Consider the following 21,318-nt stretch of genomic DNA (forward strand, 5'->3'; position numbering starts at 1 on the left):
TTTGCTAAACGTTCGCTGCTCTTCCCCATTTCTGCAGTTTACTACTGAATTTACCTTCTTGTGATTCCATGCTCTGTGCCCAAACTGCACAATCCTTTTGTGCAAAGAAATATCACTTGTGGGCACTAAAAGTCAACTTTCTTCATCATTTGATTTATTCCCAGCAGGATCCAGGCAGAATCCCCTTTCCTCTCCTGTACTGCAGAGTGGGCTGAGAAGCTGCCTTTCCCAGGGCTGCCGAGTACCAGCTGGTAGTGCCGTCATTTCAGCCGGTTAAATGAATGCTTTTACCTAGCTGATAAAAGCCTCGGGTTTGGAAGAGTCCCAGGACCTCCTCTGTGCTTGTAGGCAGACGTGGTAGCATTTCTAGGCGCGCTGTGGGTTCAGTGAGTTTGGTGCAGTGCAGCAAGCTTGTATAATAGCTCCATGTTGATGCTTGGATCAGCTCATCGCTCCACTTGAGAGAGTGGGAAGCACTCATTTCTGTGCGAGGGGATGTGTGTGTATTATATGCATGCATACATTTGTGTGGGTGCATGTTTACTTTTCTTTAAATCCCATTAACCAAGTGTCAAGTACATCTGAGATTACTTACTTAGCAGGGTTACTATTTCTGGTGTCCCATTTTTAATTCAGGTCTTGGAAAATTTACTACTTTTTTGCTGATACTTTGGAGTGTTCTTTCTCCAGGGTCTTTTTTTTTTTTTTTTTAATATAAGAAACCCTCCTAGTTGGTATATGAGTGTCTCTGGCCCCACTCTAGGAACCAGGCCCACTTCTGCTGTCCAGCACATTGCCTGAATTAGACATTCTTCCAGTGCTAGGACAGAAATCAGACCCGGGAGGATATTCGATATTTTATAGACCAATCCTCTTATTTTACAATTGAAGATATGGAGGTCATAAGTGAAATGACTTGTTCAAGGGCTAGGGCCTGGGTCTGCTGACTTTTAGTCCAAGTCTTTTTCTGACATAATTGCGTTGACTTTTTCTAGAAGATTATGAGAAGTTGATTGAATTTCCCCTGATATATCCTATAAGTTTCTTCAGGGCTGTGGCTGTCACTCAGCAGATCACTGAAGCTCCTTTAACTCCTCTTCAAAATTATAAGTTTGAATCAGTACATTCAGATAAATTATACCTGTTTGGATGTTTCTTAATGCTTATCATATTGATTTGCACATAGTAAGTACTCAACAAATGTTTATTGAATCAATTTTGTAATCAGGATTGAGTGAAAAGTGGGAAAGTGACTGATGCTTCCTGTTGTTGTTGTTAAATACAAAGATTCCCAGTTGTGGACTTGGCACACATGAAGCCCACCATCTGCCAACGGAGAGGATCTCGAGTGTCCTTTGGGAGAGATCTAGCTTGATTCAAGTGTTTGGAAAGCCTTTAACTAAAACACTCCACTGAAGATGGTTCAGAAAAGGACATCCTCAGGCAGCCAGCTGTACATTTATGCTGCTGGCCCAGACTTACTGGGCTTCTCTAGAACACACTGGGTGGTTAAGAGGGTCTGTTCTGGGATCAGTTCTGGGATAATTTCCAACCGTAGCTGTTTGTTGTTATGAGACACTGAGTGAGTTATTGAGCCTTTATAAGTTCTGGGTTCCACATCTGCAAAACAGGGTGCTGTTGGGGCAGCAGCGTGCCAATGAATGGGAACCACTTGGCCTGGTCCCTGGAACACAGCGTGCTTCTGATAAATACTCACTTCGATCAGGGAGCTGCCATGGGGATTAAGTGATTACTGCCTGCATGACCTTAGCATCTTACTCACATTCTTTGTGTCTCAATTCCCTCATCTGTAAAATGGGGATGATAATAGAAGTTGCCTCATTGAAGTTTAAATGAATCAATGCATGTAAAGTGCTTAGGACAATGCTTATCACCTACTAACGGACATACACATATGTTAAAAAGTATCAGTGATTACTGTTGCTCTGTGGAGCTCTTTGTACAGTGATTAGTGCCTGATATTAACTCAATAAATAGTAGCTCTTCTTCTTATATATATTTTTTTACCCTTTCTTTCCTTTTAGAAGCACTGTCCATAAAAATAAATGGTATCACTGTAACAACATTTCTGTATTTTGAACAGTATGTATTTTTAGTAGACCAAGTGATCAGCCTGTATTTGTTACTCTCTTTAAGATAAAAACAGAATGTGTAGGTGTATTAGCTTTCGATTACTGCTCTAACATATTACCACAAACTTAGTCGTATAAACAACGTAAGTTTAATATCTTACAATTCAATAGGTTGGAAGTCCTGTATGGGGCTCATCTGGCTAAAATCAAGGAGTCAGCAGGCCGCATTCCTTCCTGGAGGCTCGTTCAAGTGTTGGCAGAGTTGAGTTCCACGTGGTTGTGGGACCCTGGCCTCCGTGTCCTTGCTGGCTGTCAGTCACGATGTTAGGGATTCTTGTAGATGGCATTGTCAAATGGCTCAGCAGGCATGGTGGCTTCTGAAGGTTTTTTTTGGTGGATTCACTTCTTGGGTTGTGTGGGCCTCTCTCCCTCCTTGCACGGAGCCCCCTACATCTCAGAACTAGCAAGAAAGTACCACATCCCATTTCATGCTGCCCTTTTTTTCTGACCACAGCCAGGATATGTTCTCCACTTTAAAGGACACGTATTATTAGATTGTACCCACTTGGATCCTTCCTCAAGGTCCCTAAACTTGATCATATCTGCAAAGTCCTTTCTGTAATGTATGGCAACATACACACAGGTTCTGGGGATTGGAATGTAGGCATCTTTGGGGGGAGGCATTATTCTGGATATCACAGTTAGAATACAAAAAAAAAAAAAAAAAAGACCCTGGCCTCTGAACCTCATTAAGTGTGGATAGTTCAAAGTAAATAAGCATAACATGAGCTCCAAATTTCACTGTTGCCAGAAAACGTGCTAATTTCTTTCTTCATTCTTTTGGTCTTATGGGCCCTTAGAGACACATTTATTTGATGCTTACTCTTTTAGAGACATCTCCAGCACACAGTCAAATTTCATAGAACCTTCAGGTTTGTGGCATACGGTCTACTCCTGCCTTGTCAAAAGCCAAGTGTCCACCAGGAGCACTTCTGCTTAAAGATCAAGGCCTGAAGGTCATTGTTTCATCATGTCCTTTTCTGCAGTGCTCTGTTCAGACTGTCTGTCCCTTATTTCTTACCAGAGTTTAGGATTCTTCTCTGCCTTTCCCTCCATCATCGGTGTTCCCTCAGTTGTGATGTGCTTTCCCTGCCCTGGTGGTGGTCTGTGTACATGCATGGCTCTCCTGCTGCACTGTGAGCTCCTTCACCCATAGGACGGTTCCTTAAACTGCTTAGTATCCTTAGTGCCTAATACAGTGCCTGATAGAAAATAAGTATGCAAAATGCATTGGTCGTATTCTGTGAGCTGGTTAGAAGATGAGAATTTATCTAATCTGTTGCTCAACAGGTATATATTGGCCAAATACAGGATGCAAAACTTGGAACCAGAGACAGAGTCATAAACAGACACAGTTCTGGCACCCTAAGGGTCTGCAGCCTAATTTCTAGGGGAGTGTCAAGGTGATACATCTAACAAAATGAATTGTACATTCTCATGAAGAGATGAATGGTAAGTGCTTTATTCGAGGGCGAGAGAGGCCATTGAAATTATTTAACTCTTCTCTGTGAAATGATTTCCCAGAGCTTCAGAACCGAAGCCAAATATTATTTCAGGTCTTCTGTTTTCAATTTCAGATTTATAACAGTTCTTTTCCTGTAATGTGTAATATATTATGATGAGAGTAAATACAGGCAATATTAGGTGCCTCTATAAGTCGGGTGCACATCATTTCATGTGCTTAACTTGAATATCTTACATTGTCTGCACCTGGCAATTTGAGTTCACCTGGTTGAGGTCACTCTCTTTAACATCAGTCCAAGGAGCGTCAGTCTTGTAACTCGGGCAACAGAAGAGTTAATTGAGAATGACTGATGTCATATACGGAATGACTTATGTTCAGATTTCTAATTAGTTACCCGAAAGAAACGTAGGTTTATATAAGAAAGCATAATAAGTATACAGGTCTAATGACAATGCCATTCCAGTATTAATGCCAAACTTTCAACCTTAGGGTGAATGTTTCTATCTTGGTCCTGATCTTGATATTTTCTTCATAGTTATGGCCTGGCATTGTCTTTAATCTTCTGTTTCTGTCTTAGGCAATTTAAATTCAGTTGGTTATTATTATATTTTAAATCAGGGTTATTGCATTAATAGCAGAAAATAATGTTTTTTAATGTTTCTCAGAGTTCAGAGTTTAAAGTCCTGAATCTTTGGAGCTCTGTTTTCTATAGTTGAAGCTATTTGTGCTATTATGCAAATTTATTGAAATGCTGACATTTAAGGCTCTACTTAAGGTCAGAAAAAATCAGCTAATAGCTTTTTTTTAAAAAAAAAAACAATCAAAACTCTAAGCTTTGTAAAAAGACATTGTATCTGTCTTATATGCTGCATATGTTTTGAATGGTGGGTTGAATTTATACACAATTTTTCTTGTTATACTTTCTAGGCTTACTTTCCTTACAAATGGATTTTGTCTGCATGTGGTTTTAGTGCACTTTTACTGCATAACAAGATTACCTAAAACTCAGCGACTTCAAAGAAGAATAAACATTTGTCATTTCACACACTTTCTGTGGGTCAGGGATTCAGGAGTGTCTTAGCTGGGTGGTAGTAGCTCAGGCTCTTCTTTCTTGGGGTTGTGGTAAGACGTAGGCTGAAGGGGCAATGACGTGAAAGCTGATGGGGGCTGGAGAATCCTCTTCCAAGGTGGCTCATACATGTGGGTAGGCTGTTGGTGCTGGCCGTTGGCAGCTTCCTACCTGGACTTCTCCATAGGGCTGCTTTAGTGTCTTCATGACATGATTGCTGGGCATCCTCCAGAGAGACTTATCTAAGAGTGCAAGGAAGACCCTACCATGCCCTTTAGGACCTAGCCCCAATTACACGGGTCTGCCCTATTCAATATGGAAGGGGCTTTTAAAGAATGTGAATCCCCGGAGGCAACATCACTGGAGTCCTCTCGGAGGCCAGCTATCACTCACCCGTTCCTCTTTCTTAATCCTTAAGCCTATCTCGTTGTGTAAGTGCTGATTCGCATCCTGAGAAAATATAATTTAAATTTATTTGGCTTGAATAGAGAACCCATGTAAGGTGAAAGTCGGGCTCTAGTGGAACAGAGCATTAACGGGATTGGAGGTGGTAGGACTGGATTCAGAATCAAAGTAGCAGCAGGAACCTGGGTCGCGGAGACAAGTCCAGAAAAGAGTAGGTATTGAAGCAAGCACATCTCAAGGCAGCTTTCTCCTTTGGTCCAGAGAATTTGTGGGGTTACGTGAGAAGACAGGACTCTGGGGGGTGGGTCCTGGAGAGGAGGGTAAGAAGTACACTTTGCTATTTATCACCAGAGAAGATATTTATTCTAAGTTTTTTTCTTTTCTGTTTTGTGCATGTGATGATGGGGAACTGGGTTCAGTAGCACCTTGGTGAATAGATTTTAACAACTTGAATGTTAGCATCAACAAAAACCAAGTAGCTTTTAGGACCTAAATTAAGGATCTGCTAATTCCGGGTGCCTGGGTGGCTCAGTCGGTTGGGCGACTGCCTTCAGCTCAGGTCGTGGTCCCGGAGTCCAGGCATCGAGTCCCGCGTCGGGCTCCCCGCTCGGCGGGGAGTCTGCTTCTCCCTCTGACCCTCCCCCCTCTCATGCTCTCTCTCTCTCTCTTTGTCATTCTCTCTCTCTCAAATAAATAAATAAAATCTTTAAAAAAAAATAAAGATCTGCTAATTCCAAAGTTACAGTGGTGGCTGGCATCTCTCCATTTAACAAGGCAATGAAGTTATGCTAAATGTCTAAAATCTCTGTTGGAAAACACGATGCATAGCAATCTACATAGCTATTTGAATCTGATAAGTTATCATTTAGTATTTTACCTACTGTGTAGAGTTTGATTTTTTAATGACATTAAGTGCTGACATTTATTGTGTTTAATGCACACTAAGGTCATTATTGAGATTCATCCCAGCAACACATCTATGAGATGTGCGGAGTCAGTTTAGAAAAGCAATGGGCTGTGGAGTCAATCAGGCTCGAGTATCAGTCTCAAGCCTACCACGTAGTGGCTCTGGGAGTTTGGGTGAGTTCTTTGACTTTTCTAAGCCTTAATTTCTTCATCTGTAAAATTGGGGTTTAAGATAATCTACCTTAAAGATTGTTGTGAGGGTTTGGTAAGGCAGTACGTGTAAAGCAATCAGTATGCCTGAGAGTTGGAAGAAGTGAGGGAAAGAGTTTATACAGGTATCTGGGAAAACATTCTAGGCAGAAAGCAGCAAATGCAAAGGTCTTGAGGCGGGAGCATGGTTGGCATGTTGGTAAACATAGGGGTCCACTTTGGATGGAGCAGAGTAAGTAAATCAGTGGTAAGGATGACGTCAGAGAGGCCGTGGGTGGTCAGCTCATTTAACGTTCTGTAGGTTAGAGTGAAGAGTTCGCCCTGAACTCCTAGGAGCAAAGGAAGACTTTGGAGAGGATTTTGAACAAAGGAGTAACATGATCTGATTTACATTTTATGAGGATCACTCTAGCTACTGTGTTGGAATAGACCGTGGGGTCCAGAGTTAATGTGATGTGTACTATTGAGATGGTCTAGGCACAAAATAACGGTTAATGTGATGTGTACTATTGAGATGGTCTAGGCACAAAATAACGGTTGCTTGAACCAGGGAGGTTTTGATGGAAGAGGTAGAAAGGTCAGATTCTGGATGTATATTGAAAGTAGAGTTGACAGGAATCAAGGAGAACTCCAAGTCTTTTGGCCTGAGCAGCTGGAGGGATGGAGCTCTTTACTGGGTTGGGGAAGTTTGTGGGAGGACGCCTGAGAGTCTGGTTTCAGACATGAGAAATTTGAAAAGCTTTTTGGATACATTTAAGGGGAGGTGGTGAGTAGAATTGGATCTCTGAGTCTGCAGTTCAGGAGGCAGCATGGAGGGTGGGGTCTGAAGTTTGGGGGTTGTAGGTATTTGACTGAATTTATAGCTGGGGAATCAGTGTAGATGGGGAAGCGGAGGGCGGTGAGGATGAGCCCACTTTGTAAAACACAGATTTGCGGAGGAATCTCCTATAGGAAGGAGGACGAAGAGAGCTTGATTCCGGAAGCCACGTGGAAGAAGAGAGGGAGACCAGTTACACTCAGTGCCGCTGTTAAATCCAGTAAGGTGACGACTGAGTTAACCGTTAATATATCTGCAACATGGTGACACAGGCACTCCATTTTAGATCTTTTGCAGGGAACAATGAAAAATGCTGGCTATCGTATTTTCAGACCTTTTTGAATTCTCAGTGAGCTAGCGAGGAAGTAGAGGGTACCTCAGGAGAAAACTTGCTATGGCAATGCTCTCGAACAGGCACTATGAGGAAGGGTCTGGGGTGTAGGTGGTAGAGGCTGTATATCAAAGTTTGGGCATTTCAACAAAAGTAACAGGAAGGAAGATAGCCTGTCTGGGCACACGTGCCGGTCATTGGAAGACACGGTGGTGGGAACGTGTAGTCCTCTTCCTGAAGGCTTCTCAGGGACATCACAAGTAAAGCCATTAGCTGAGAGGAAAGGTGGCGAAGAGGGCTGGAATTTTGAGAAGAAATGTTTAAAATAATCTCCAGGGAGTATTGTAAGATTGCCTTCCAGCACTAGCCACCCGCTTGAGGTTAGCTGTTGTGGGCTGTAAGGGGAGTGGGCCAGGGCAACCGTGCGTTTCTCATTATGTTCCCCTGCACGGGCACAGGTGTGGAGTGGGTTTTGGTTGGAGAGTCAAAGCGAGGGGGGGTAAGGTAGGGAGGGGTGACCCTGATGGCGCACCGTGGAATCTGAGTGGGTGAGGCAACATGTCAGGCAGGAGGAAGGAAGAAGGGAGCTTAGGAATCAGAGCCTTCCCTTTTCCATTTGCCGTGGACAACAGCCCACCTCCCCTGCTAATTCCTATTTATCTCTGTGCCCCCAATTCCTTACGAGCCCACGCCTCATTCTTCAGTGTTTCCAGTATACTCTGTAGCAGTTTTCTTCTACAAAGTAGGAAATCCATAACTGCCAATTGGATTGTGTTTTCACATTTTTCTTAGTCATCATATATCAGTTTCAGTATGAGAAATTTTATTGAAAATTCTTTTTAAGAAGTCAGCTCCGTATAAATATGTATAAGGAACTATTCTGCTCCAAAGTGCTACTTTAGATTATAGGTGTATCAGCATGGCTGAGGTAAATTAAACTTTTGACAATATGGTTATTTTGTCAATTAAGTAGATGGATGAGACGAAATGTTTCAATAAGGTATTTGGCCCGAACTGTTTGATTTGCCCTGTGTACATTGAATCAAATGAATCTAATGCTTGCCAATTTTCTGTTTTATTTTGAGGAAAGCTTAGAAGATGAAAAACAGAAGGCAGTCACCTTTTTCTTTTGAAAATGATATCTTACAATGGTTATCAATTTGAAATTTTATTAAAGTTAGGGGGGTGTGTGTGTATGTGTGTGCACATTGGTAGGGGGATTGGTGGAGTCGGGAAGAGAGTATGCAGTATAAAAGATGTTAGCTTAGAGGTAGGTGACTGGCAAACGATCTCTAAAAATATCCTCCTGTGTGTGACTATGTCTAACACAAAAGACAAAAACTGAAGTATTGTCTGGAGGTCAAGTAATATATAACTTTAGTCAACAAATATGTAATATGCATCTTCTTGTGCATGGTGATGTACTACTAGGTGTAGGGGCTACAGTAATTAAAACATAAAAAAATAAAATTCTTACTCTCATGAGGTTCAAAATCCAATGGGGCTGTAAACTAGAATCCTTGTGGAGATGGAATGGGCAGATTTGGGTAACTGACTACACGTGGTGGGGGAGCGGGTGAGGGAGGGACATTCTGGAAGATCATACCGACGTATTGATCGTCAGAAGATTATGCTGACTTACCTTATTTAGGGAAAACAAGAGGACTCTAGAGTCTGGGGAAAGATGCTGATTTAGTTGATGAATGACTTCTTGAAGGGTCCACGCAGACATCTGCATGGAAATGTCCTGTGGCAAATTCGGCGAGAAGGCAGAGAATATGCATGCTGCTGCTGTAGTTTGTAGGTGCAGGGAGGAAGGAAGGATGTAAGGAAACAACAAGAAGCTTGGTAGCAGAGATGAGTTATGAGAAGGATGCTCATGGTTGTTGCATTTGCAAGACAAGCAGCACGGTATACTTTACCGTACTTTAATTTTGTTTTTGAATATAAGGTTTGAATTTTCCTCACACAGCAGATCTGAAGTTACATGAGAATGTAGCAGGAAAAAGAAGTCTATTCTCCAGGTAGAATAGGTAACCTTAAAAATAATCAGTTAATAAAATTTAATTTCAAGCACTTGAAAGATTGGAATACATAGGCAAACAGCAGTTTGGGGATTAGATCAGCGAGCTTTTAAAGTTTATTGGATTATTATTATTATTATTATTATTTGCATTTGGCTTATGGGTTTGTTTCCTCTCTGTTGCTCCTAAAATGTTTCTGGGGGATGCTCACGTTGTGTGTTGTTACCCTAGCTGTTCTCAAAATCTGACCTCCCTCGGGCCTGGGGAACTTCTGCTGTGCTGCCCAGCTCTTCTTGTTCACTTCTTCCCTTTTTGGGTTGTACTTTTAGTCCCAAGGTTGATTCCTATGGGAAGCAAAGAAGGGGAAAGAATCAAGGAAACTTTGCCTTCCTGAGACCCTGCTTCCTGGAGAACCCCACCCGCCGCCTTTCCCTCTCTCTTCCCACTCTCCCCGCAAACCCCCTCCCCTGAACTGGGTGAGACCGCAGATCCTGGGGAGAAGTCGAGACAGCCTCCTGTTTGATTTTCCTCTTGATCTCTTGCCTCCTTGCCTGCTGGTATTTCTGGCAAATTATTTCATAATGGAAATAATAAATAATTTCATAATGGAAATATAAAAAGTCCCGCCAAACCTATGTGCACGCTGAAAATCCTAACCTTTCAACTTGCACAATGCTTAATCCTAAGAAACATTGATTTTTGGATCGTCTGCACTGGTTTATACTCTGAAGGGATAGTTAGCATCCATCTTGACTCTCCTCAGTTTCTTTCCAAGTGTATTTTTATAAACGCTCTATTTAAAAAATTTTTCCTCCGAAGCGTATTCCAGACAGAAACACGCTAATTTTCAAAGGATATATATTTAGTAAATAGCTGAATTTGAAAATAGCTATTTAATTCCATTCTCTGTATCCTTAGGGCATCTTGCTGCTTCTTTTGCTTAGAAAACTCTAACCACTTGGTACTATTCAACTTTGATCAGAATGAGTTTTCTACTGACGTAGAAAGAAACAGCTTTGACACCATCATTGTTGGGAAAGGTAAAGCGTGTCTTCGTGATCTTGCTTTCAGCACGATACAAGAAACGGATTCACATCCTGTGGAATCATCTGGTGCAGAATTTATTACCTAGAAGCCAGGAGAGAAACACATCACATTTATTCAGCTCTTGTCTCCACTCCTACTTAGAGTTCTTTGAAAATAGACTCACTTAATTTTGAGGAAATCACATTGTTTTCCCAGACACTGGATTTGTATATGAAAAAATAAGCTCCTTTTTTTCTTGGGGATCTTTTTTCTCCAGCTTTCTTTCCATTGTTCCCCTAAGAAGGCGCTTTAACAAATTGGCTTCTAAAGAGTCGGACAGCATAATTAGGCAATTGCCCTTGTGTCTGGAGTCCACCGGGGGAAAAGGTGACAGAATTGCACAATGGGCTCATTATAAAACAGTGCACAATAAAAACCTGAACGTACCAGTTAAAGGAAAGACAGCCAAAAATGTGCTGTAAAATATTAATGCACGAAAGATGAAAGTAAAAATCATCTTCAGTAGAATGTCTGAGTCAGTCAGTTGGGATCGGTAGTAATTGGTTAATTGAAAGGATAAATTAATGAAAAAAGCAGTAAAACAGGGCAATTATTATTTTTTTTAAAGATTTTATTTATTTATTTGACAGAGACATAGCGAGAGAGAGAACACAAGCAGGGGGGAGTGGGAGAGGGAGGAAAAAACAGGGCAGTTATTAAAAGTGATACACATGTGCCTTAAACATTTTGCTTTATATTAATGCTCATTCACCAGTACTTGGAGCCCCATGGGGTTTCTTTGATTATGGTTGAACTGATTTGATTTCTTGTAGAAATCACACCCATGATCTCTGATTTCTAATTATGGTGCCTTTAAGTGGAGCAGAACTTGAAGGATGGAAGCAATCTGAGTGCAGGATCTTTCTTGATTTTCATGACATTTTCTTTTAATCTTTTATGGTACGAGAACACCCATATTCAAAGGAATATTTTTAGCCATTTGCCTTTATCAAGTTTTTTTCAAATCATTCAATCTATTTTTTCCCCCGCAGAAATAACAACTCTCTCTTTTGCAATTATGCTTGTGATTTCAAAAATAATTGAATCACATAATGAAAATAACAAGTACAAGTTGTATAAATAAGATTGCGGGCCTGTGTGAGTAAGAGCAGACCACCCCTGCAGGGGCATTCTGTGAGGGTGTCCCGGCCCCCTGGGCAGCTTCCCGTGGCTTCCCTCACAGTCCTCAGAAAGCAGAAGAAATACAAACATAGTTGGTTAGGTGAATTATTCCGATCCATAGACATCAGTAAAAATAGAAGGAGTGACTTTTTAAATTTTTTTTATTTTTAAGAAAGCTTATTTCGGAATAGTTTTGGATTTACCGAAGAGTCGCAAGGATCATACAGGGAGTTCCTAACAACCAGTTTCCCTTTCTTAGCATCTCATTACTGTGGTAGCTTTGTGACAATTGATGAACTGATATTGATACATTATTATTAATACGAGTCCATATTTTATTAGGATAGCATTAGTTTTTCACCTAATGTTCTTTTTCTGTTTTAGGATCCCCTCCAGGATACCCCATTACATTTACTGATCATGTTTCCTCAGGCTTCTCTGCACTGTGACAGTTTTGCAGACTTGCCTTGTGTTTGATGGCCTTGATAGTTTTGAGGAGCACCGGTCGCCTGTTTTGTAGAGTGCTCCTCAATTTGGGTTTGTCTGACGTTTTCCTCAGGTTTAGCCTAGGATTATGGGTTTTGGGGAGGAAGGTTCCAAAGGAAAAGCGCCATTTTCATCACATTGTAGGAAGGGTACTCAATACTATCGGTATGACCTGAACGTTGTTGATGTTGACCTTCAGCACCTGGCCCAGGTAGTGTTCAGCTTCCTCTGCTGCCTCTGTGTGGTTTTTATACTCAGCTGGTTTACTACACTGAAATGGGAATATGTGCGGCAAATTCTTTCAACCATGTTCACTTCACGATAGAATTAGACACTTTGGCCTCTTGATGAGGATTTTGTGAAATAGCTGAAAGATACACATTTAACGTCATCCCAGCACTCCGACTGATTTTGGTTTTGCTGTCCTGTTTTATGTTTCTTGAGCATTAGGCTCTCACTGAAGGAGACACAGGTCCAAGGCTGTCTTTGGCTGTGGTTTGGAAGGAAAATGGAGCACTATGGTCACACAGTTGTGCTCCTGCAGTTGCATGCCTAAGGATTCCAAGCTCGAGACTAAACTTACTATTCCTTAGTTCAGTTTTGCTTTATTCTGTGGTTAGCATTTTATGGCAATTAAACATTATTCTTGCTGCTCTTTTTTTTTTTTTAAGATTTTTTATTTATTTATTTGACAGACAGACATAGCGAGAGAAGGAACACAAGCAGGGGGAGTGGGAGAGGGAGAAGCAGGCTTCCCGCGGAGCAGGGAGCCCGATGCGGGGCTCGATCCCAGGACCCTGGGATCATGACCTGAGCCGAAGGCAGACGCTTAACGACTGAGCCACCCAGGCGCCCCTCTTGCTGCTCTTGAGTGCATTTAGCAAAAATGTACTTGATAATCACCTTGTGGCATAACGGTGGATAAGCAGGCCCATTAAGCATTGATAAGTCCATTGCCCTATTTGCAGACCATCGCTAAGATGGAAAGGAATTCCAATATGGTGTAGGGAGAATCTTTGTGCCATCAACCTAAGCTGCAAACCATAACCGCTCATCTCTCGTATAAAACCTGAGAAACAATCTTTTAATAAGGAATCAGACTCCTACACTATGTCAATCTATTTGAAACATTTTAATATAGAACACAAAGAGATCTCTAAAACTCAGAGACCATCTGTTGCTTTGTGGGCCTGGAGATATCATGAGGATGTGACACAGACTTCCTTTTACTTAAATTTCTGTGATGAGAATGTGAAAACTTTTCATTTTAGAATTGAAATTCACTTACCTTACTTAAGCAATAATGGTTTCCTAACCCTCAAAAACGAACAGAAAGAGTGATCCTGGAAGTTTAAACTCAGACCTACATTGCCAATAGGAAAATAAGGTCGAGGCCCATTCTTTTAATGCTTTCTCTTCTATAGCCCCAGAGGACTTTATTTTTCAACCCCGTCTTGGCTGAAAATGGAACGCATGTTTCTGTCTCCCCCATATCTGCATCATGTAGACAGCTTCAGTGTGAACTTGACTTTAAGCGGCTGAACGAGTGAGGAGTTTACTGCCCAGTCAGGCATTATTCTTCTATGTTGTCTGGTTCTCTGCCTATTGCTAGGATATTTGATGTTTGCCTCCACTGATGTGGTGGTGTGAAACCACACTGAGGACAAGCGGCATGGCACTGCGAAAACACCTTCGGACGGGAAATCCTATAGTCTGGGTTTCCTAGGTCTCTCTGGCACTTCTAATACTACGACCCTGGGCAAGATCCTAACCTTCGATTCTCAGTTTCCTGCGGGGCGATGAGGAGACAATTATAGCTGCCTTGCCCCTAACCTCAGAAAGGTCTTTTTCAGGATCCAGGGCATGGTAATTGTGCAAATGGATTAAAAGCCACAGAGGGCTGGACGGTCAAAGGAAAAGAAAGAGTGGTCGCCTGTATAGGGGCAAGGAAAAGTCTATGAGAATCCTTCCCACCTATATCACTACCTATACCCCAGTGCAGGGTGTGGTGAAGATTTCCGCTATTAAAGAAAGTGAATCGGCAGGACAGAGGAGAGAGTGAATTTATCGATACTGTTGAGGACATCTCCATGCCCAGAGCTTAGATTACAAATGCACTTCAGTGGCATCAGAGTCCCTGAGAAGCACCACTAGTTGTTTCACAAAAGCCTAATGACAATAATCATGATGATTAGGAATGTACTGTAGAAAATGAAAGCTAGATTACATGATTTTTAGGATTCTTCCTGGTTTTGAAGTTCTATGGATGGCCAACTTAAAATAATCAAACCAATTACTTCAACTGAAGTAATCTATAGACCAATGGGGGAGAAACAAAGAAAAATAGATATATTAAAATACTTTGAAAAATTAATATGTATTCCCATTTTAAAAATTTCCACTTTCAAGATGGGAACAGGAACACAGAACTGTGTACCAGATGCGGCCCTAAGCGCCACCCTAACTCATCAGTCCTCACCGTAGCCTTTAGTAGGACAAGGGAACTGAGGCACAGAGGGAAAAATAACTGGACTGAGGTCACCTGGCTGGTTTTGGGGAGCCAGGACTTGGACAAAGACAGTCAAACTATAAATATGAAACAAAAAATATGTTGGGATGGTGGTGCCTGGGTGGCTCAGTCGGTTAAACGTCTGCCTGCGGCTGAGGTCATGATCCCAGATTCCTGGGATCGAGTCCCACATTGGGCTCTCTGCTCTGTGGGGAGCCTGCTTCTCCCTCTGCCTGCCGGTCCCCCTGCTCGTGTTCTCTCGCTTGCTCTTGCTCTATCTTAAAAATAAATAAAAATCTTAAAAAAAAGCATGGTGGGATGATGTCACTAATCGATTCAAGGAAAAGAAAGAGGTGTGTGAACAATTAGAAAAAGAGTGGAAATAAAAAGAGAGGAGTGGCTAACACAAATTGACAATCTGGTACCAGTAAACTGTTCAACTTTTCAAACACAAATAGGAAGTGCATTTGATCATATTAGGTAGATTTGCTTTCTCATTGGCTCCAGCACTTTCACTGTACCAGATCATTCATAGTTGAATGCTATCAGGTTTTGACTAAAGAAACCACTGGTGTTGTGAGTACACAAGAATTACTATGTTCCATTTGTTAATAATTTTTTTCTTGTGTTTGTGGATGTTAAGTGTTTATTTTTTTTTTTCAGATTTCAGGTTTCTACTTCTACATTTCTCTCCCTGGATACTCATGGGAAATTGCTGTACCTATGACAGGTTGCATGATTCTTTTTCCTCCTCTGTGAGCTCAATTTGTGTATTATTGTATCATATGACATTTTGAATCAAGTGCTGCTAGTACCAAGCTGCTATGAGCAGCTGATGCCAGAAATATTCATTATCACACTTCTCAGCATGCAAGTGAGAGCCCTTCAGATCACAGAGACAGAATTTCCAGCCATTGTGCTTTTCTTTTTTGCATATTATAAGCAAAAAGAATGCAAAACAAAAGGAGGTTTATTAGAAAATAATGCCTTGGTAAAATGTTGTAAAACACGCGATTCATCTTTTATGAAGGTCGTGTGAAATTCAGCACTGTTGTAGATACCACCTCAGATGCCTTGCCCTCCTTCTTTTCTCTTGTCCTAAATGCTTTTTTTCAAGTGGCATCTTTCTTTGGTGTTTGATTTCATTCAGGGGCAAACTCTTTACACATCTGGAAGTAAGTAGTACCCTCACGAGGGAACCATGAAATGAGATGCGCACCTACATTTGCCTCTGATATGACCCCTTTATGCGAATGGGCCAGTCAGGACACATGCAGTCCTTGTGGTAGCAGCAAGGGGGAATGGGAGGCATGGAGGGCTTTCTTCTGTAAAGGAGGACAAAAAACAAATTCAATAAGTCAGTTTTGTCATTTTCTAATATTAAGAGTGCTGAGACTGCAACCATCAACAAATTTCTTATACATGAATTCATTTTACAAAGTGAACACTGAGACTCGGTAGCCAACTGACAGGATGCCAGAAAATGTCATGGTAGAGAAGAGGGAGCCTTTCAGTAGCAGTTTTGAACAACCTGACCTCTCACTTGGCAGTGTCTTCTGGAGGAAGAAACATGGAGCCCATTGATTGAGTATGAGGATGGAAAAGCGGGATTGGCGGGGAACTGCAATTTGCAGATTCTTTTTCTACTGTCTGAAACACTGGAGGTTAATAACCTTGCTTCCATTCTTCACTGACCTGGGAAGACCATGAGCAAAGGGCTGGAGCTGGGCAAAGGTCATTTTCTTCTCAGCTTGATGAATACATACCAAGTGCCCCTGAAATCTGCAGTTCCTGCTCAAAGTGCTGTGACCTCAGTCTCCCGGAGAGGGCCAAAGTCACACGTGTCCACCGAAGAAATCAGGGCTGTTGCTGTGGTCTACTGTGTTCCAAAGAGATGCCAGAACCGCCCCCCCTCCCCCCCCCCGCCGCCTTGGCTCTCACTGTGGTCTTCCACTTTACCTGCCCCACTATTCATTGTCTCGGTTGACTCCATATTTTTTTAAAAATGTGTTCATATAGAGATGTTTCTTAACCTGCTCAGTCTCAAGCCGTTGCTATAGGTGCAGTGATTTCTCCCGTCCGGTGTATATTTGGCTAACTCTTGAGTTGGAAATCAAAACGTCTTACCCGAGCCTTCAAGGAAAAGCTAAGAATTCATGTTTATTGAGTACTTCACATGTAGTTGACATTGTAGTAAATGCTCTATATATGGAAGCCCGGAAAAAGCTGATGTGCTGATCTTTTAAAAAAATAATAATCTAATCTGTGGAAGTGGCTGAGGATACTGATCTCATGTTTTCCTGTTACATTTGAAATTCTGGAAGATAATAATGTGAAAGATTTACCCTCAAGAACAGTATATTTGAATCTTCTGCTTTGAAAAGACATAGAAATTTCCATATTTATTTTGCTCTGGAGTGTATATTAGGAAATGTTTGGCAGGTAAAATTTGACTTCCTTTAAATGCCACAAGTTGTTTTCTGTTCACTTAAATTCATGAAAAATAGACCTTTTATTAACAACAACACAGCCCCGCAAAATTTAGGATGCCATTAGAGGCACATTATCAAGCCGTTTTCAAAAACCTTTCGAAGACTTACGAACGGGAAGGCTAGTTTCGGATTGACCACTGATTCATGTTAACTAAATAAATGCGAGCCAGAGGAATAGGTTTTCACTGGCTCTGCTCAGCTGGTCTCTCTGCAGCGGTAGGGTTTGGACGACCTGGGGTCACAAGCCAGGCTGGCTCTAAATCAAGTAACTGTAGAATCAACATTAATGTGCTGACTCATTTCAGTGACTCCAAAGCATCTCTCTCCTCTTTCAAGCACCTCCAATTTGTGTACAGAGAAGCCGGAGTGGGCAAGCTGGTGGTGTGGCCTGGGTCCTCCACTGCCAGTCACGGTGGTCAAAACCAGAGTGTGGGGGGACACCTGCTCAAGAACCTGTTGAATCCTTCCAGGGACACCGTAGCCTCCAGCTTCTGAGCTCTTTCTTGCCAGCCTCATTCTTAGGATCCCATTTTATTCACGCTAGACTCTTGAAATTTTGGCCTCAGTTTTTCCAGTATAGCTTGATGTCATGTGAGGCTCCTTAGCTTGGTGGTTGATGATTATCTGGTTCTAGAAAGTTTTATTTATCGATCCATTTTAATTTGTATTTACGTATTTATGTATTTTGTTGAACAGATAACAGATTCTTGAGACGGGTGAGAAATAAGCTCCTCTAGGCTTTTCTTAGCACCACTGTGAAACCGTCTCGGCTTTTTTCTCCCAAATCTTCTGAACACGCTAGCAAGTTCCTCTCTGTGTTCCACTGAGAGCTCTGAATATGGTTCCTCTTCTCTGAAGATAGGATCAAGCCCAGTGTATAAAATGCCCTGAAATGTGTTAATTCCAAAAGAAGAAAATGCTTAGTTTTAACTTTTAAATGATAGTTCATATAGGAATGAAGGAAATTCATAAGGTTATTTTGAGTTAGTGAGTCGGTAGATAGTTTCAACAGTCTGTAGCTAAAAAGTTAGAGAATCGGTATCAGTCACCCTTTTTAGCAAGAGCATCTTTTTACTGCTCTTAGACTCATACCCAAGAAAACATGCAGCTTACTAAAAAATAATATTGCTCAGTTTCTGCCCTCTCTTTGTTTTGATTTTTAAAAATTGGTATGTGAGCGCTTGCTTTGGCGGCACATATAGTAACATTGGAACGATGCAGGGAAGATTTGCATGGCTGCTATGCAAGGATGATGTATGAAATTTTTATGTGAAAGCGATACAAAGTGAAAGAGAACGATGCCGTTTTCGAAAATAGTATTGGTTATATAATTTCTATTTGACTTTGGCAACATTGTATGTTCCACTAAAGGATAATTACAAACTATATGGGTTTGCATGGGTCCACTGAGCAGTTCTCACTCACAAGGTGGCTCTCTGTTGCTGCCATGTCATCTCTAGGGCACGTAGTCCGGGCGAGGGCTGGTGACAACTGTGTAGGCTAAAACAACGATGTCATCTGAAGGCGGGATTGGGAGGGACAAGGCAGTCAAACTGCTAGGGAAGGGTGACATGGCCTTGGACCTAGCTCAGGGTTGTACCCTATCACTCACTCCAGACATGAGTTCAAGACTACAGCCAAGACTTGCATATGCAGAGAAGCATGATGCCACATTGAGGCTGGATTCAGGCACAGCACTAGAATTTAATGGAGAAATTGGTCGTTGGCGCCAGAACAGGTTTGACCAGAGAGCCAAAGATGAGCTGTTCCTCTGAGCTTCAGGGGTTGGGGACTCCTGCGTCCGGAGGCTGGACTGTCAGGGGAAGGGCTGTAGCAGTTTCAGTACTGAGCCATGTGGGTGTCTTTGGCACTTACTGGCACTACAGTAGGAAAAGAAAACCAACAAATTCAGAGTGGAGAGAAAAATGCTGGAAGGTACACACTTTTAAAAATGAGAAAAGACACCACCTGTTCGGATATATGAAATAATAGAAATATATTTTACTCCATAAATAAGCACAAAATGCTTATTACTGTGCTATGAGGTGACTAGTTAAAATTTATGAGAATAATACTTTTCTTCTGAGGGATTCGAAGTACTTTTGTTTTGATTTTCTAAATGTTATTATGGAATAGTAAAAAAGAAAAAAAACAAGAAAGTAAGTATCTTGGTCTGCATTTAGAATTCTTACAAAGTTGAATCAGTTTGAATTCAGCTTTGTACTTTGAATCAGTTTTCTTCTTAATTGTTGATAATATGAGGATATGTGAGGATAAGACTGTCCTAATTATCGCAAATTATTGCATGAGTTTACAACCAGCTATAGTTCGCAGGCTTACGTGAACACAGACCACTTTCTCAGTCGTAGACAAATTCAACTTGAAAGGCTACTTTATCCTTTGATGCGAACGCTTTTTTATCACCCGTCCTCAAAAGATTTTAGTTCATTTGTGTAACTCCAAAAGATTCTCCTTTATTCACTGATCAAACAATCACTGAGTGTCTACAGTGTGTCAGGCACTGTGCCTGATGTTTGGTATAGAAGATGATTAAAGAGGGGCGCCTGGGTGGCGCAGTCGGTTAAGCGTCTGCCATCCGCTCAGGTCATGATCTCAGGGTCCTGGGATCGAGCCCCGCGTCAAGCTCCCTGCTCAGCAGGGAGTCTGCCCTTCCCTCTGCCCTCCCCCTGCTTGTGCTTTCTCTCTCTCTCTCCTTCTCTCTCTATCAAATAAATAAATAAATAAAATCTTAAAAAGAAGATGATTAAAGAGAATTTCTAGCATGCTTAAGTAGTGGAAACATAGAGGGAGAAAAGTGGAACTCCAGCAACCAAAGGATTATTCTCCCAAAGATAAAATTTTGTAGGGGGCGAGTGGTTTAATGGGGTTAATTAGTAAAAGGACTAATATTCTATGCATAGTAACAATAATTTTATCAGTCTCTCAGCTTTAAAATTCTATTTGGTGTCTTTTTGTGTCATCTTGGCCATTTATATTAAAAGCAAAAGCTTTAATTTTTAAAATTAAACATTCAGTATTAGACATTTGATTAGACATTAGACTAAGATATTTTCTCATTATAGAGATATAAATTGTTATGTGATCTGCCCTACAGTTCTGGTCTGAAATTTAAATAAATACAAGTAAAAAACATTTGGGGAGGAGGAAAAAAAAAAAAGACATGGCATCAATAGAGAGGTTTTCACAAATAATTACCAAACAATTTACATGTCTATCTTTTAAACAGTTCCTATGGAACAGATTTGTTCACTGTGATTATATCCCAAATAATGTCATAAATTAAGGTGGCTTGGAGATCTAGGCCCAGGGACATTTAACTTCACGTGCTCAGTGTAATGCCAGACAGAACACATGCAAACATGCAGCATACATATGCAACGTTTTCAGAAAGGTCAGACCAAACCCAGAATATATTTATGCAAGGGACTTGGTAGCCTTGCCTTCTTCCTAATTGCTATCACTATTCAAACTCAAATTTATGAACTGTTGTCAGCTATGTGTTAGAGATAGGGAAGACTGACTAGGAACAAAACATATGCCTTATGTCCTCACCAGGCGTGAAGGAAGGAAGAAAATGTTTGTCTTCTTTAGAAATTAATCACAAGGGTAGTGTTCATAGTGTGGCTTCTGTGGAATTACACAGAGTGCTTTAGGCACTTTATATTATTAAATGTTATCCATTTAAAATAACAAATACTAGGTTATAATCATAATCTTTTGTTGTTAATTCCACAATTTCTGACTCAACAGTGAAGTAATTAATTAATCAATAAAGATTTATTGAGTACCTTTTGTGGACCACAAATGAATGGGTTGATGGTTTAAAAAGTAGGGTAACACATAAATTATGGCTTTCATTGATAAATTCATTTAACAGATATCCATTAGTCATTGTGTACAAGCGATCCACAATAATGAGCATTATGAGTGATAGAGGGAAGTAATCCTACATGCTTTTTGACCACAGAAAATTGCCAGGCGAGATGCTCATGCAAAAAAACAAAACATTTCAATGAAATATATGACTCTGTGCAATATGCAGATAATAAATATTGTGCCTATTTCAGCCTTTAAAAGGAAAAGAGGGATTTTGTGGAAGAGGAGCAACTTGATCGGTCTCTGTGTGATGGGGACACTTTGAGGAGCAGGGCATTTATTTCAAGGGGTACAGGGGAGCAGTGGTGGGGAGAATGGAATAAGCAGAGGTGGTGTTGGGAAGGAA

At 41.2% G+C, this 21,318-nt stretch overlaps 1 protein-coding gene and 1 non-coding gene across 5 annotated transcripts in view; both read left to right on the top strand.

Moving 5' to 3' along the window:
* The window catches only part of FGF14 (fibroblast growth factor 14), a 610,229-nt gene that overhangs the window by 90,552 nt on the left and 498,359 nt on the right, over positions 1-21,318 (top strand). The gene's annotated exons all lie outside the window — the stretch shown is intronic.
* Positions 18,253-18,359, top strand: LOC113921170. Its single transcript, XR_003519567.1, has one exon. It is a non-coding gene; the product is annotated as a U6 spliceosomal RNA (small nuclear RNA).

The sequence above is a fragment of the Zalophus californianus genome, chromosome 3 (assembly GCF_009762305.2).
Source record: "Zalophus californianus isolate mZalCal1 chromosome 3, mZalCal1.pri.v2, whole genome shotgun sequence".
Classification (NCBI taxonomy): domain Eukaryota; kingdom Metazoa; phylum Chordata; class Mammalia; order Carnivora; family Otariidae; genus Zalophus; species Zalophus californianus.